Source organism: Balaenoptera ricei, chromosome 6 (assembly GCF_028023285.1).
Source record: "Balaenoptera ricei isolate mBalRic1 chromosome 6, mBalRic1.hap2, whole genome shotgun sequence".
Lineage (NCBI taxonomy): Eukaryota > Metazoa > Chordata > Mammalia > Artiodactyla > Balaenopteridae > Balaenoptera > Balaenoptera ricei.
The window spans coordinates 109,731,260-109,747,804 of NC_082644.1; the positions used below are offsets into that span (position 1 = coordinate 109,731,260).

The window sequence follows — 16,545 nt, forward strand, 5'->3', positions numbered from 1 at the left end:
TACAGTTACATATAAAACAGTGTAACATTTGAAAATCAGTCAATGTAATCCATCACATCAACAGACTAAAGAAGAAAAGTCACATGATCCTATCAATAGATGCAGAAAAAGCATTTGACAAAATCCAATAGTCATTAATCATAAAAACTGAGTGAAGTAGGAATAGAGAGGACTTCCTCAACTTGATAAAGAACATGTACGAAAAACCTACAGTGAACATCATGCTTAATGGTGAGACACTAGAAGCTTTCCCACTAAGATCAGGAACAAGGCAACTCCTTTTCAACATCATATTGGAAGTTCTAGCTAATGAATAAGACAGGAAATGGAAGTAAAAGGTATACAGACTGGGAAGGGAGAAAATAAAACTGTCTTTGTTTGCAGAAGACATGACTGTCTATGTAGAAAGTCTGTACTTGTACTCTTACAGTATTATATAAGGAAGCAAAAGAAAGGAGGAAGTTAAACAAACGAAGAAAGGGCCCAGAACAAATAGCTTCACATTTAATAATGGTGTTTTCTTATGTAGTTAACAATTGATACATGAACGTAAGGTTATTAAAATGAATGATCCCAGTATATCATTTGTGGCTAGCTGAGCGTAAAATATCTTCTCACTATTCTTGAAAACTTTTTTCTTGGACTTTAAGACATAATGGCTTGGAGCTACTGGATACAGTTACTACATCATTGGGCATTTTATGGGTGCTATTTGTTTGTACACTGTATCTTTACTTTAAAAAACCTTTATTTAAAGAAGTTAACAGTGATCATTTCGATACTAGCCATTAAGTAATGCAAGCATAGTAATGTAGCATTTGATTATTGTGCCTTTGCTCCCCGTCTTTTTACAGTACTGCATTCCTGTAGGTCATGATAAGTAATCACTCATGTTATCTTTTTGCATATTGCCTAATCTTCGTTTATAGAATAGGCAAATGAGTGAGGCAAATAGAGGTGTGGTTAAGAGCACAGGCTCTGTGCCTCCATTGCCTGTGTTAGAATCCTTGTTCCACCATTTCCTAGCTCTCTGACCTTGGGCAAGTTATGGAAGAGTAAGTGAAATAATCCATGTAAAGTGCTCAGCACGTGCCTGGCACATAGTAAGCACTTCATAAGTGTTAGTGGTTACTAAAAGTAATTGTATATTACACAGACCTTATATACTATTTTTACTATTACAACAAACAATGACACCATGGATTTAAACTTAGGTAGCTCTGACCCTAAAGCTCCCTCGTTTCCCTCTATCAACACCGTCTCTGTAAATTTTTAGTCATTGATGAAGACAGAACTGATTCTCTTTAAATTGCTTAGGCTCCGTGAAAGGTTTGCCAGTTTATCAGTCAAGATAAGAGTAGATTATGCTGCATTAACGAACAACTTCCATATTTCCATGATTTTTCACAAAAATCTTTATTTCTTACTCCCATTTCATGTCCTGGGATGACAGAGGCTTTTTCATCATAGTCACCCAGGGATCTCAGCTGATGGAGGCTCCATCTTAACATGTGCTTCCACCGCCACCAAGGGAGGGAAAAGGGGATATGGTGACTTGTGCACTGCCTCTTGAAGTCTTCTGCTTGGAAGTGACACATGCACTGATGCTTATATTTCATTGGCCAAAGCCAGTAACACAGCTAGGTCCAACTTCAAACGAGCGGGGGAAAGTGCAGTTTTCTGGGTTTAGGAAAGAGAGAATTAGACATCAGTGAGCAGCATTAATAACTACCATACCAACAATTTGAATTTTTTTCAGTTTCCTAAGTTGATATTTATCTTTTCAATTTCTAAATCTGCCCCCATCCTTTCTTATGTGTACAGATCTTCGTCAACTTATGATGGGGTTATGTTCCAATAAACCTAAGTTGAAATCATAAGTTGAAAATATTGTAAGTTGAAAATGCATTTAGTACATCTATCCTACTGAACATCATAGCCTAGCCTAGCCTACCTTAAACGTGCTCAGAACGCTTACATTAGCCTACAGTTGGGCTAAATCATCTCACACAAAGCTATTTTATAATACAGTGTTGACTGTCTCATGCGATCTATTGAATACTGTACTGACAGTGAAAAACAGTATGGTTGTCTGGGTACAGAATTTTTTTTTTTTTAAATTATTTTAATTAATTAATTTATTTATTTTTGGCTGTGTTGGGTCTTCGTTTCTGCGCGAGGGCTTTCTCTAGTTGCGGCAAGCGGGGGCCACTCTTCATCGCGGTGCGCGGGCCTCTCACTATCGCGGTCTCTCTTGTTGCGGAGCACAGGCTCCAGACGCGCAGGCTCAGTAGTTGTGGCTCACGGGCCTAGTTGCTCCGCGGCATGTGGGATCTTCCCAGACCAGGGCTCGAACCCGTGTCCCCCGCATTGGCAGGCGGATTCCTAACCACTGCGCCGCCAGGGAAGCCCCAGAATGGTTGTAAGTGTATCAGTTGTTTCCCCTCGTGACTGTGTGGCTGACGGGGAGCTGTGGCTGCCCGGCATCGAGAGAGAGTGTCGTCGCTAGCCTGGGAAAAGATCAAAACTCACGATTCAAAGTACAGTTTCTTCTGAATGCATATTTTCACGCCATTGTAAAGTCAAAAAATCATTAAGTTGAACCATTGTAAGTCAGGGACGTTTGTATAGATTCTTCAGGAAAAAGCCTAAGTATAGTTTCAGAGAAACACCTCTCTTTCAGAGAGGTATATCAGAGTTATCTGGAGACTTTTTCAAGATCATGTGCCCAAGGCCCACCCAAGAATGGAAATATCTATAGGTCAGGCTCTGGGTGTGTATCTTTTGAAAAAGCTCCCCAGATGGTTCTGGTTTGCTCCCTGTTGTGACTATGCAATTGTAAACTCATATTTGGTTTCAAGGGTTGTCCTTAAGACAGTTGGGAGGAAACAGAGCTGAAAGGGTCAGAAAGAGGAAGGCATCAGGAAGGCGTTATGACTCAAGTGTAGCAGGGTTCTCAGCTCAGGCTGAAGCTGTGCTCACCTCACAAGTCAGTATATCTGGCTTCTGGCATGGGTAGATGACACCAGGGTTCCATTTACATAAAGGAACACCAATCCTCATGAGAAAGACCTCACCTTAAGTTAAGGGAGACTTGACCCTGCCCCAACTTTTTATTGAAAAAATTTTTTTCAGAAGATTAAAAGAATTTACCCACCACTTAATTCAATAAGTGCTAGCATTTTGCCATATTTGTTTTATTTATTTATCTTTTTTGACATCCACTGATGGTTGTTGCCTGAATCAATTATTTCATTGAGGGGCAGGGGGTGCCAAATGGTGATTTTCTGATTCTACCATTCTTTCTACATTTATTATCACTATCTAGCATTCTTCAATAAAGAGGAGCTTTCCTTTATCAACTGGAGATGAATTAAGTTTTTCCTAAAAAGGCAGAATAAATAAATGCTTAATTTTTTAAACTAGGGAAGATTTTTCAGGAACCTATGTTTGATTGAAGGACATCTGGCCAGCATTGTAGTGGACAGATGATCTGAGTATAGCAGAGGCTTATGCATTTAGTTCTACAGCCCAACTCTCAGACTCAGAATGATAGAGCATGGTAGCTAAAGTGGAAAATGGTGTAGGAATTATAGTGGCTGTAACACTGAGAACAGAAAGTGTCAGTAGCATCAGTTGCAAGGCTTGGGAAGTGTCAGAGGACAGGACCCATGGCACAGACATCGGCAGGTTCCATCAGGACTGGTACCTGTTGGTGGGTCCCAGTAGCTAGCTATAGTACCGCCGGTGGCCACGGCAGCTTGGCTGCTGTTTTGTTCATTAGCAACGCCAGGGAACATCAGCAGCAGAAGAGCAAATGGCGCCAACCAAGTGGGTAATCAAGAGGATTTTTCTGTAGAGCATCCATGAGGCAGCCACTGGGGCACCCAAAGCTGTTGCAGGGAAACTGGAGCTCTTGAAGTGCGGGTAGAGTCCGAATCTGAGTCAGAGACATACGGATTTGGGAGACTTACTACTTTACTCTTGGGCTGGTGTGACCTGGGGAAAAAGTGCTGCATCTTACCAAGAACAGAAAATGGTGAAGAAAGGGTTCTTTTTAGGCAAAGGAAACTCAAGGAATAAAGTGATGTATACAATTTGAAAAGCAGGAAGATGATGGCAGGTGGATTAGATTGAAAGAGAAAATCCAAAGATACCAGTTGACTAGTTGAAGGAAGCAGGAAATCCGTCGGTATTTCATGACAGGCTTAGGGAAGCTAACCTCTGGCAGAAGTCGGTAGTGCATGGATGGCTGAATGGCCAGTTTTCTGATCCACAAGTATATCTCTCTCCATTTGTTCAAATCTTCTTTTCTGCTTCTCAGTGCCATGTGATTTTTTAATGGTAAACACTGTTTCAATTAAAGAAAAATTAAAAGTTTATTCCCGATAGAATCCACATCCCCTGAAGAGTTAAAATGGTCTGAATATAAGGTTTCTTCTAATCTGTACTGAACATAGGGGTTGTGGTTACTAAAAGTTAGTCAAACCATATATAGGAAGTAAACTAATGATTGCTTTTTCCTTCCACTTTTAGGATTTTTCTTTTTTAAGGGAAGGCCGTTTTTTTTTTTTTTTTTAACATCTTTATGGGAGTATAATTGCTTTACAATGGTGTGTTAGTTTCTGCTTTATAACAAAGTGAATCTGTTATACATACACATATGTTCCCATATCTCTTCCCTCTTGCGTCTTCCTCCCTCCCACCCTCCCTATCCCACCCCTCTAGGTGGTCACAAAGCACCGAGCTGATCTCCCTGTGCTATGCGGGGAAGGCCATTTTTATTAAACTTGTACATTTTACTTCTTCCTTTCAGAATCCTAATTTAAAAAACATGTTTCTGCTTACTTTAAAAAAACAAAGCAAAACAGAAAACAAACAAAGGAAACTATTAAACATTACTTTTGTGATCGGAAAGGAGACAATAGGATTCAACATAAGCTAAGAAAACTATACGTGGAGCAAAGAAATAAATCGAAGAGGAACCGACTCCCATCTAGGGCTAGACCATTTGCAAAGTGCACAGCCCTTCACTAAGAGAATTTCCAAAGCAAACCCATCCCGGGAGACCAGGGAGCAGCCCTCTTACCTTCTGGATTAACAAACAGACCAAAAGCCCTAATGATCGCGCAAATACAAACCAATCACTCTATTTGAAAAAGCACAGACGCGTTCAACACTTGTCTCCCCTCCCTTCCCAGATTCTCTTCATTAACGGGGGATTGAGGAGGGCAGCCCCTTGGCGACAGGGCATTCACAGGACGAAAGTGTTCTTCACCAGGAGCTCTTTGTCGCCCCCAGAGCTCCACACGGTGCGGGGGGCGCGCTCCTGGTTCCCGCGCCCCACCCTGATCAGGCAGACCGCAGAGGCTCCCAGCAAGAGGATCGGGACCATCACGAACAGCCCTGCCAGGACCACCACTTTAGTGCGGGGCGGGGCAGGACACAACTGCTTGCCGAAGCAGCGCTGCATGCACTCCTCCTTGGAGAGGTAGCTGTTTTTATTGCCCGGCATCCGCTGCAGGTGAAGTTATCACAAGAGTTCTTCTCGGCATTAAAGTAGCAGCGTGGGAAGGACGCGCGGCAAGCCCCAGGGACAGCCTTGGCGGCGCAGTGTTCTTCATAGTCGAAAATACCACTGGGCAGGTCATCAGAATCCTGCCTTCCGGGGACACTTGGGACAGAGGAATCCGCTCCATTCCTGGACAGATCATCGATGGTGTTGACTGTGACACCAGCGCACTTTGCAAGACACTCCTCCTTGGTCATGTAGTTATTGTCATTCCCTCCGCAGCCTCCGTACACAGACTGCTGGCAGGATCCCTCAGTGACATTGTACCGCCACCTAGGGATGGAGGCCCGGCATTTCCCGACACTCTTCGAAACTCGGCAAAAGTCTGTGCAGCTGTGTGTGGCTGGAGAAACACCTCACTCTTAGTAGATGCCCTTGCTTCCATGGACGCCACATTCTCCGTCAGCCGCCTCAGCGGGAGAGGAGCAGCGATGCCAGGAGGGCGAGAAGTGCCCAGTACCGCCTCAGCCCACACAGCTGCGCCGTGACGGGCTCCACCCCTAGGATTTTTTTTTTTTGAAATATAAAAACAAAGTGACTTTTTGTCACACTTCCCCTAAACATTGGTTTATCCATGGAGAAATGGAAACTTTTTCTACTGGAAGAAAGTAAGCTGAGAACTACTGCTGTGCTTGGTTCTATTTTTATTATTATTATTATTATTTTAAATTATTATTTATTTATTTATTCATTCTTGGCTGTGTTGGGTCTTCATTTCTGTGCGAGGGCTTTCTCTAGTTGTGGCAAGCGGGGGCCACTCTTCATCGCGGTGCGTGGGCCTCTCACTATCGTGGCCTCTCTTGTTTCGGAGCACAGGCTCCAGACACGCAGGCTCAGTAGCTGTGGCTCACGGGCCTAGTTGCTCCGTGGCATGTGGGATCTTCCCAGACCAGGGCTCGAACCCGCGTCCCCTGCATCGGCAGGCAGGTTCTCAACCACTGCGCCACCAGGGAAGCCCCCTATTTTTATTATTTATTAATCAAATATACATAGACTGAAAGGAAAATGAAAAAACAAGCCATGCATTAAATCATGGCAAACAGTCTGTATTGTAATCTGCATTTCATAAAATTAAGGAGTGATTTTATACAAATCCCCTCAAAATTAATAAAATTAAATTATGCTTAGCATTCAACTAAGTGATTGTAATTCAGCATAGTGGAACTATCTTTTTTTACTATAAAAGCTACCATGTGTTTATGGAGTGGCAATACAGTAATTAGTAAAAGTGTTTGGTTTTGTCAGTGATTTTTTTCCCCTTGAGTGGAATTAATCAGTTTTTATACTCTGTAAGCAGTCATTGAATCATTCTTAGCTCTGTGTCAGCTAATTTAGTCAGGTGATGAAATCATCACAAGACTTTTTTGAGAACTCTAGACCTTCCAAAGTGGCAGAAAGTTAATTGTTGCCTCAACAGTACTAACAGGAGCATTGGGCATGCACAATTCTGTGGCTGCAAGGAAAGTGAGCAGCACAGTGGTGGTATTTAGTGGACTTCATGTTCAGAAGCCTCCTCCCAGAATCCATCATGTAATCCTTAATTTAGAAGCAGGTGAACCACAGTACTAACCAGAGAGCAAGTGAAGTGCAGAAACAAGAGCCGAAGATGTTCTCTAAGTCTTTTTCTTAAAAATAAATTTATTTATTTATTTACTTTTGGCTGCGTTGGGTCTTCGTTGCTGCACACGGGCTTTTTCTCTAGTTGCAGTGAGCGGGGGCTACTGTTCGTTGCGGTGCGTGGGCTTCTCATTGCAGTGGCTTCTCTTTGTTGCAGAGCACGGGCTCTAGGCGCATGGGCTTCAGTAGTTGTGGCTCGCAGGCTCAGTAGTTGTGGCGCACGGGCTTAGTTGCCCCACAGCATGTGGGATCGTCCCAGACCAGGGCTCGAATCCGTGTCCCCTGCATTGGCAGGTGGATTCTTAACCACTGCGCCACCAGGGAAGCCCTATGTTCTCTAAGTCTCGAAGTGATCTTAGGCAGTTTGTAAATTGGTGTATATTGTCTTCAGCATCCTTTCACTTCTCTTATCTGCTTCTCTTCTACTTCATAGTGCTTGGTGCTAACTACCCTAGATACCACACTGCCCCAGTCCATCCAAGCCTATCTTCTCCCGTCAAAGCTCTCTTTGCACCAAAATTACCTACATTCCTGTTTTGGAGAGTCTCTGATATTAGAAAAAAAGTAACTTTACTGTAGTGATTTGCCCTAATGAGTACATGGATTATTAATAGCCAACCTCTTAACATTTTCAGATATAATTGTTATTTTAAAGAAGAAAGCCTGTTCAAATGAATTTAAATTTGAAAGAATTTCTTTCATTATTAGGATGTAAAAAAAAAATTCAGGCCGTTTCAAGAGGGCATTTTTGGGGAGGGTAGGAGTGAAAGCAGTTTGGTTATCTCTTGGAGACCAGTTCTGCGTGTACTTAGAAATGTAAGCTATTCAGCCTTTCCACAGTTTTACTTCCCTATGTGAAGAGCCTATAAGTTCTTAAGCTCTCAGTTCTTTCACACTGTCTCTTTTGACGATGGTAGCAGGGATGTTGGTTTTATTGTATGAGTTGTTTGAAAAGTCTTTCCTGTACCTTGGTAACTAGGTTGCTAAGTATCTTTGTTATTAGGTCTCTGTCTTGAGAGACTTAGCTGAGGAGGAAAAACAGATGAAGAAACATATGTAATAAGCACTTTAATAAAAAAGTTTCTTAGAGGAATTGACATTTGACTTTACTAATTAATTCAACAAATATTAACTAGGTGCCTGCTATGTGCCAAGTACAGCCTAGGTGCTGGGAATACAGTGATTAATAAGATAGGCTTGGTCCCTGGCTCCATGGGGCTTACTGTCTAGTGGTTCCAGACAGTGGGCTGCAGGCAACATGTCCTCAGGGAAATGGTTATTACATAGAGGTCAGACAAAATGCAGAGACTTTCTTTCATATTCCATGATGGTAAAGTGGCATTCCGTATGCAATGGAAAAATAGCCAATCAAGTTATCTTGTATGATTATATGGAACTATGTACTCACTGAGGAGGAAGCTCTGGGGAATCAGACAGCTGTTGTCATAGTTCAAGTTAAAGGGGAACAGGTGTGATTGAACCATGATGGGTGCCTTTAATCGCATGGGGTAATTTAAAGCAAGCAGGTGACATACTCAAATTGCAAAAGTGTTGCCTTAATGGAATAAAACTCAAAATACTTTATGAGATAGTGTTGTAAAAATCTCTTATTGCTTGTAGTCATAGGGCTGAGGTAACTGAAAACCAAATTCAGAGACTGATTCTGTGATTTGGTAAATTATATTAGTATGTGAATCCACATACTTTGCCAAGCATTTTATATGAATGTCAGGGTAAGCTAGATTAGGGAAGAGTGGGGTCTTGACAAATGGAATAGCAGTATATGAGAGACATCAGGGCTTAGAGAACCCCAAACTCCTAGATTTATCTAAAACAGACTTCTTAGCTGTGGCACTATGAACATTTTGGAATGGATTATTTTGCTCTGGGGGGCTGCCCTGTGCATTGTGAGATGTTTAGTAGCATCCCTGGCCTCTATCTACCAGATGCCAGTAGAACCCCATCCCTGAGTCATGGCGATCAAAAATGTCTCCAGATATTGCCAAATGCCTGCCCCCCAGGTGAGGCAAGGGAGGAAATTGCCTCTGGTGTGAGAAGCGTTGGATAAGTGTTACCTGTTGTGCAAACCTCGCCTAAGGAAACCATGACTCATTGAGGGAGAAAACTGAGAAGTCGTCTCATGCTCCATCTCTCATTATTGCTTATCTGGTAATTCAAACTTAACGTTTTGTTTAAATCATATTAAACATTTTATAAAACTAAAACAAATTACTAATTCTAGAATTAGTATCCATCTGTCAGTGTAAAATACATAGCTTGCTTCATACTTGTTATATCTAGACATATATACACACAGACTTAAGAGTAATATGAATTATTTAATATTACAAAGTGTTTCTCAGTTGCTATGTATAATGGTATTGAATAGTATGCTAATTAGTGCATATCACTGGATACTCCAGCTAGAATTTGAAGTGAAATTTAAAAAAATGGACATCCGACACTCTGAGACTTTAATATGCAAGTATCTATTTCATCCGTGCTCTCAGAGAGAAAGATTTGTCAAACTAATTAATTTGTATTTCTCTTACGGAAGTGCTTCTGCTGTTCATATTCCTTCTGTAGCAAAGTCTGTGTTTGACAGCAGAAGCACAACCCACACTCCTATACAGCATTCAGGGACAGTCACCTTTTATTTAGAGGAGAAAGGAGGACAAGAGCAAGCGATGAGGAGAAGCATCTCCAAATGAAGTTAGTGTCACAAAAGGGACACATTTAAGGTTATAGATTGCACTGTGCCAGCATTGGGTGCTGGGCCTTGATTGATAACGATACCCGTGTGTTCTTTCATGAATTTATTCTCTCCATCTCTCTGATTCATAGGGCTCTCTAACAAGTGGGGCCCAGGCACTCGGTTCTAAGGCTAGCGTTGGGTCTTATCATTCAGTGTGCACAGCTTAGGTCCTGCTCCTGTTTCCCAGTAGGGTACCTGCACCACAGCTGTTCAGTTATTCTGCATTTACCAGTTCCAGTCTTCTGCAGGAAGAGTTAATGCCATGAGGGAGGGGAAGTAGAGCTCTATCTCCTTTTCTCCCTTTTATATTTTTATATCTTTTTATTTTGAAATTTTAGATTTACAAAAAAGTTGCAAAGATAGTATGAAGTACCTGTACACACTTCCCCAAGCTTCCCCAAAAGGTAACATCTTCCATAATCAAGCTGCATTTACCAAAACTAAGAAATTAACATGAGTACAATAGTGTTGACAAAACCACAGACTTTATTTGGAGTTTACCAGTTTTTTCACTGATGCCCTTCTCTGTTTCAGGATATTACACTGCATTCAATCATCATGATCCCTTAGTCTCCAAGCTGTGACAGTTTTTTGGTCTTTCCTTGTCTTTTGTGACCTTGGCAATTTTGAAGAGTACAGGTCAGGTATTGTAGGCTGCCCCTCTATTTGGGTTTGCCTGATGTTTGGGTTTGTCATGATTACATCAGGAATATGGATTTGGGGGAAGAATGCCACAGAGATGAACTGCCCTTTTCACTGCATCGTATCAGGAGAACATGACACCAACATGACTTGTGACTGGTGATCTTAAACTTGAGTGCTCACTTGGCTAAGGTGGTGTCTCTGGGTTCTCTCGTTAACTGTGTCTCTCTTTCCATACCCTAGTCTTTAGAAGAAAGTCGCTAAGCCCAGCCCACACTCAAGGGATGGGGAATGTACTTTATTTTTTTAAATTAATTTTTATTGGAGTATAGTTGCTTTACAATGTTGTGTTAGTTTCTATTGTACAGCAAAATGAATCAGCTATACATATAAATATATCCCCTCTTTTTTGGATTTCCTTCCCATTTAGGTCACCACAATGCATTAAGAAGAATTCCCAGTGCTATACAGTATGTTCTCATTAATTATCTATTTTATACATAGTATCAATAGTGTATATGTATCTCAGCCATAAAAGGGAACGAAATTGGGTCATTTGTATAGACGTGGATGGACCTAGAGAGTGTCATACAGAGTGAAGTAAGTCAGAAAGAGAAAAACAAATATCGTATATTAATGCACATATGTAGAATCTAGAAAAATGCTATAGATGATCTTATTTGCAAAGCAGAAATAGAGACACAGATGTAGAGAACAAATGTACAGATACCAAGGGGGAAGGGGGGGTGGGAGGAATTGGGAGATTGGGAATGTATTTTTTTTAAAAATTATTTAATTATTTATTTATTTATGGCTGCATTGGGTCTTCGTTTCTGTGCGAGGGCTATCTCTTGTTGCGGCAAGTGGGGACCACTCTTCATCGCGGTGCGCGGGCCTCTCACTATCGTGGCCTCTCTTGTTGTGGAGCACAGGCTCCAGACGCGCAGGCTCAGTAATTGTGGCTCACGGGCCTAGTTGCTCCGCGGCATGTGGGATCTTCCCAGACCAGGGCTCGAACCCGTGTCCCCTGCATTGGCAGGCAGATTCTGAACCACTGCGCCACCAGGGAAGCCCGGGAATGTATTTTAAAACTGCATTCTATCAGTCCTTATTTAATATCCCTTCTTACCCTGCCCCCCTCCCCCAACTTCCAAAAGTCCACTTAGTTCCTGAGCCTTTGGAAGATTCTGTGATATACATCAATTTAGTTCTTGGTTTTCCCCACTATATCCTAAGTCACTTTTCCACATTCCAGCCTTAATATTTTGTTGCTATTGTCTCCTCTTCTCTTCTCTCTGGATTTATAGGTTTGTGAGTTAAAAAAAAAGCCCTCTACCGTACTTTCAGTGGAGTTTCAGAGGAAGTAAAATTGAATTATTATACTCAATCTGCCATCTTTATCTGGAAGCCTTGGGGGAAACAATTTTTAATCATCAATACTGACACTTAATCTGCATTATTTGCCATTTCTGTTTGTCATAATTCTACCATTGATATAATCCATAGAATCACTGAATGCTTTTTTTTGGTACCATTGTTGTGTTTCATAAAACATTGTGATCAGTCAAGAAACTCAGTTCACAGCTAGAGAAGTAAGGCTTCTAGTATTGGTTGGTGTGATTGGCCCTGATTATCAAAGGGTTACTGTATTAGGGTTACAGTATTAGGGTTAGTATTATAAAGCTAGCAGAGTTGGATGCTTTCTTTTACATGCCCAGTTATTAAGTTTAACAAAAAACAAGGCAGGCTTAGACACCTCAGGAATCAAAGGTGTCTAAGGGTCAGTTGACTAGGCAAAGAACTTTAACTGACTTACACTAGCCAAAGGCAACCAAAGCTTGAATTGATGGAGGAAGGGAGTTAACATATCCACTATGGCTTCTTGACCATTTGTGTAAATGAGGACTGTAGCTCTCCACGTATTTGCTCTCCTTCTCTCTCCCTCCCTTGGCTTTCACCTTTCCTCTAATTTTTTTAAAGAATTTTAAAGAGCAGTTTTAGGTTTATGATAAAATTAAGAAGAAGGTACAGAGATTTCCCATATACAGGCATACCTTGTTTTATTGTGCTTTGCTTTATAGTGCTTGCAGATACTGTGTTTTTTTACAATTGAAGGTCTATGGCAACCCTGCATCAAGCAAGTCTGTTGGTGCCATTTTTTCCAACAGCATTTGTTCACCTAATATCTCTGTGTCAATTTTGGTAATTATTGCAATATTTCAAACTTTTTCATTATTATTACATTTGTTATGGTGATTTGTGATCAGTGATCCTTGATGTTAGTATTGTGTAATAGTTATTTGGGGGAGCCATTAACCATGCCCATATAAGATGGTGAACTTAATTGATAAATGCTGTGTGTATTCTGACTGCTCCACCGACTGGCTGTTCCCCCATCTCTCTCCCTCTCCTCAGGCCTCCCTATTCCCTGAGACACAACAATATTGAAATTCGGCCAGTTAATAACTTCACAGTGGTCTCTAAGTGTTCAAGTAAAAGGAAGGGTTGCACACCTCTTACTTTAAATCAAAAACAAGAAATGATTAACCTTAGTGAGGAAGGCACGTTGAAACTAAGATAGGCCAAAAGCTAGGCCTCTTGCACCAGTTGGCCAAGTTGTGAATGCAAAGGAAGTGTTCTTGAAGGAAATTAAAAGTGCTATTCCAGTGAACACACAAATGATAAGAAAGTGAAACAGCCTTATTGTTGATGTGGAGAAAGCTTTAGTGGTCTGGATAGAAGATTGAACCAGCCATAACATTCCCTTAAGCCAAAGCCTAATCCAGAGCAAGGCCCTAACTCTTCAATTCAATGAAGGCTGAGAGGTGAGAAAGCTACAGAAGAAAAGTTTGAAGCTAGCAGAGGCTGGTTCATGAGATTTAAGGAAAGAAGCCATCACTATAACATAAAAGTACAAGGTGAGGCAGCAAGTGTTGACATAGAAGCTGCATGCAGCAAGTTTTCCAGAAGATCTAGCTAAGATAATTAATGAACGTGGCTACACTAAACAACAGATTTTCAGTGTCAACAAAACAGCCTTATATTGGAAAAAGATGCCATCTAGGACTTTCATAGCTAGAGTAGAGAAGTCAATGCCTAGCTTCAAAGGACAGACTGACTCTCATGTTAGGGGCTAATGCAGCTGGTGACTTGAAGTTGAAGCCAGTGCTCATTTACCATTTTGAAAATCATAGGGCCTCCCGGAATTCTGCTAAATCTACTCTGCCTGTGCTGTATAAATGAAACAACAAATACCAGATGACAGCACATCTGTTTACAACATGGGTTACTAAATATTTTAACCCCACGGTTGAGACCTACTGCTCAGAAAAAAGGATTCCTTTAAAAATATTACTGCTCATTGGCAATGCACCTGGTCACCCAAGAGCTCTGATGGAGATGTACAATGAGATTAAGGTTGTTTTCATGCCTGCTAACACAACTTCCACTCTGCAGCCCATGATTAAAGAGTAATTTCAACTTTTAAGTCTTGTTATTTAAGAAAGGCTTAATTTTCAGAAGGCTATAGCTGCCATAGATAGATATTCCTCTGATGGATCTGGAAAAGTAAATTGAAAACCTTCTTGAAAGGATTCACCATTCTAGATGCCATTAAAAACATTCATGATTCATGGGAACCGGTCAAAATATCAACATGAACAGGAGTTTGGAAGAAGTTGATTCCAACACTCATGGATGATTTTGAGGGTTCAAGACTTCAGTGGAGGAAGAAACTGCAGAGGTGGTGGACATAGCAAGAGAACTAGAAGTAGAAGTGCAGCCTGTGACTGAATTGCTGCAATCTCATGATAAAACTTTAATGGATGAGGAGTTGCTTCTTATGGATGAGCAAAGAAATTGGCTTCTTGAGATGGAATCTACTCCTGGTAATGATGTTGTGATCATGGTTGAAAGACAACAAAGGATTTAGAATATTACATAAGCTTAATTGATAAAACAGCAGCAGGGTTTGAGAGAATTGGCTCCAATTTTGAAAGAAGTTCTACTGTGGGTAAAATGCTATCAAACAGCATTGCAGCCTATAGAGAAATTGTTCATCAAAGGAAAAGTCAATTGATGTGACAAACGTCACTGTTGTCTTATTTTAAGAAATTGCCACTCCAACCTTCAGCAACCATCACCTCGATCAGTCAGCAGCCATCAACACTGAGGCAAGACCCTCCACCAGCAAAAAGATTACGACTCGCTGAAGGCTCAGATGATGGTTAGCATTTTTTCTTTAGCAATAATGTATTTTTAAATCAAGGTATGTACATTGCTTTTTTAGACATAATGCTATCGCACACTTAATAGACTATAGTACAGAGTAAACATGACTTTTCTATGCAATGGGAAAATTTAAAAATTCATGTGACTTGCTTCATTGCGATATTTGCTTTATTGCAGTCGTCTGGATCTGAACCCACAACATCTCTGACGTGTGCCTGTACTCCCTACCCCAACATACGCACAGCCTCCACCACGATCAACATCACTCACCAGAATGGTACCTTTGTTATCAAGGATAAGCCTACACTGACACATCATAATCCCCCAAAGTCCATAGATTACCTCAGGATTCTCTCTTGGTGTACATTCTGTGGGTTTGGACAAATGTATAATGACATGTATCCATCATTATTATATCATCCAGAGTATTTTCACTGCCCTAAACATCCTCTGGGCTCCACATATTCATCCCTCCCTCCCAGCCCCTGACAGCCACTGATCTTTTTCTTGTCTCCATAGTTTTGCCTTTTTCCAGAATGCAAAGTAGTTGAAATTATACAATATGTAGTCTTTTCTCATCTTTCATTTTCCTATAATTTTATATAAAGTGTTTTGATATTGGTTATGTTTATCATTTAGTGACTAGGTTGCAGTTTTTTCCTTTTTATGCATTTTAATAATTTTTATTACTTTTTCAATAGGTAATGCATCTTTGTGGCTCAAAAACTAAAACAACATAAAGAGTATATATTGAAAATTCTCCCTCCTGTCTCTGTCTGCCTTGTTCTTCCTTGCCCCACCCCCATTAGTAACTGGTTTTATTATTTTTCTTGTGTGTATTTTTGGTGTTTCTTTATGTAAGTACAAACATATTCTTATTCTTCTCCTTCTTACACAAAAGATAACATACTATTTAAATTGTTCTGTGCTCTGCTTTCTTCACTGAATAATATGCATTGGTATATAGAAAGTTTCTTGTTCTTTTTTACAGCTCCGTGGTTGTCCCAATGTTTGTTTAACCAGTTCCCTATAGGAAATGGGGTTTGTTTCTCCTTTTTGGCATTGCAAACAACACTGCAATAAATAACCTGCTACAAACCTCATTTTGTGGGACTTCCCTGGTGGCGCAGTGGTTAAGAATCTGCCTGCCAACTCAGGGGACATGGGTTCGAGCCCTGGTCCAGGAAGATTCCCACATGCTGTGGAGCAACTAAGCCCGTGCACCACAACTACTGAGCCTGTGCTCTAGAGCCCACAAGCCACAAATACTGAGCCCTTGCGCCACAACTACTGAAGCCCGCGCAGCTAGAGACCGTGCTCCGCAACAAGAGAAGCCCGCACACCACAATGAAGACCCAATGCAGCCAAAAATAAATAAATTTATAAAAAACAACAGCAACAAAAACAAAAACCCTAATTTTGTAAGTGGGTAGGTATATTTGTACCTAAATACCCAGAAGTTGGAGCGTTGCAGAATATTGACTTAGTATTACAGTGGATCTGGAGTGGGATTAGCTGTCATCTACAGGGACAGGGACAACCAGAAAAATAGCACCCACTTCTAGTATTTACAACAGAGAAAATGTAATGCAGGGAAGTGGTTACCAGGTGATAGAAGAGCTGAGAACCTAACTGAGAAAGTGAAGCAGAAGAGCCACAGCTTGTAGCGTGGAGAGACATAAATGAAAAACCCGTGTTACTGAATCCCAGAGCTGCGGGTCATCTGTTG

General features: G+C 41.0%; 1 pseudogene; it reads right to left on the minus strand.

The window, feature by feature from the left end:
• Positions 1 to 5,254: 5,254 nt before the first annotated feature.
• Positions 5,255 to 6,148, minus strand: LOC132368102 (kunitz-type protease inhibitor 2-like; annotated as a pseudogene).
• Positions 6,149 to 16,545: the final 10,397 nt, after the last annotated feature.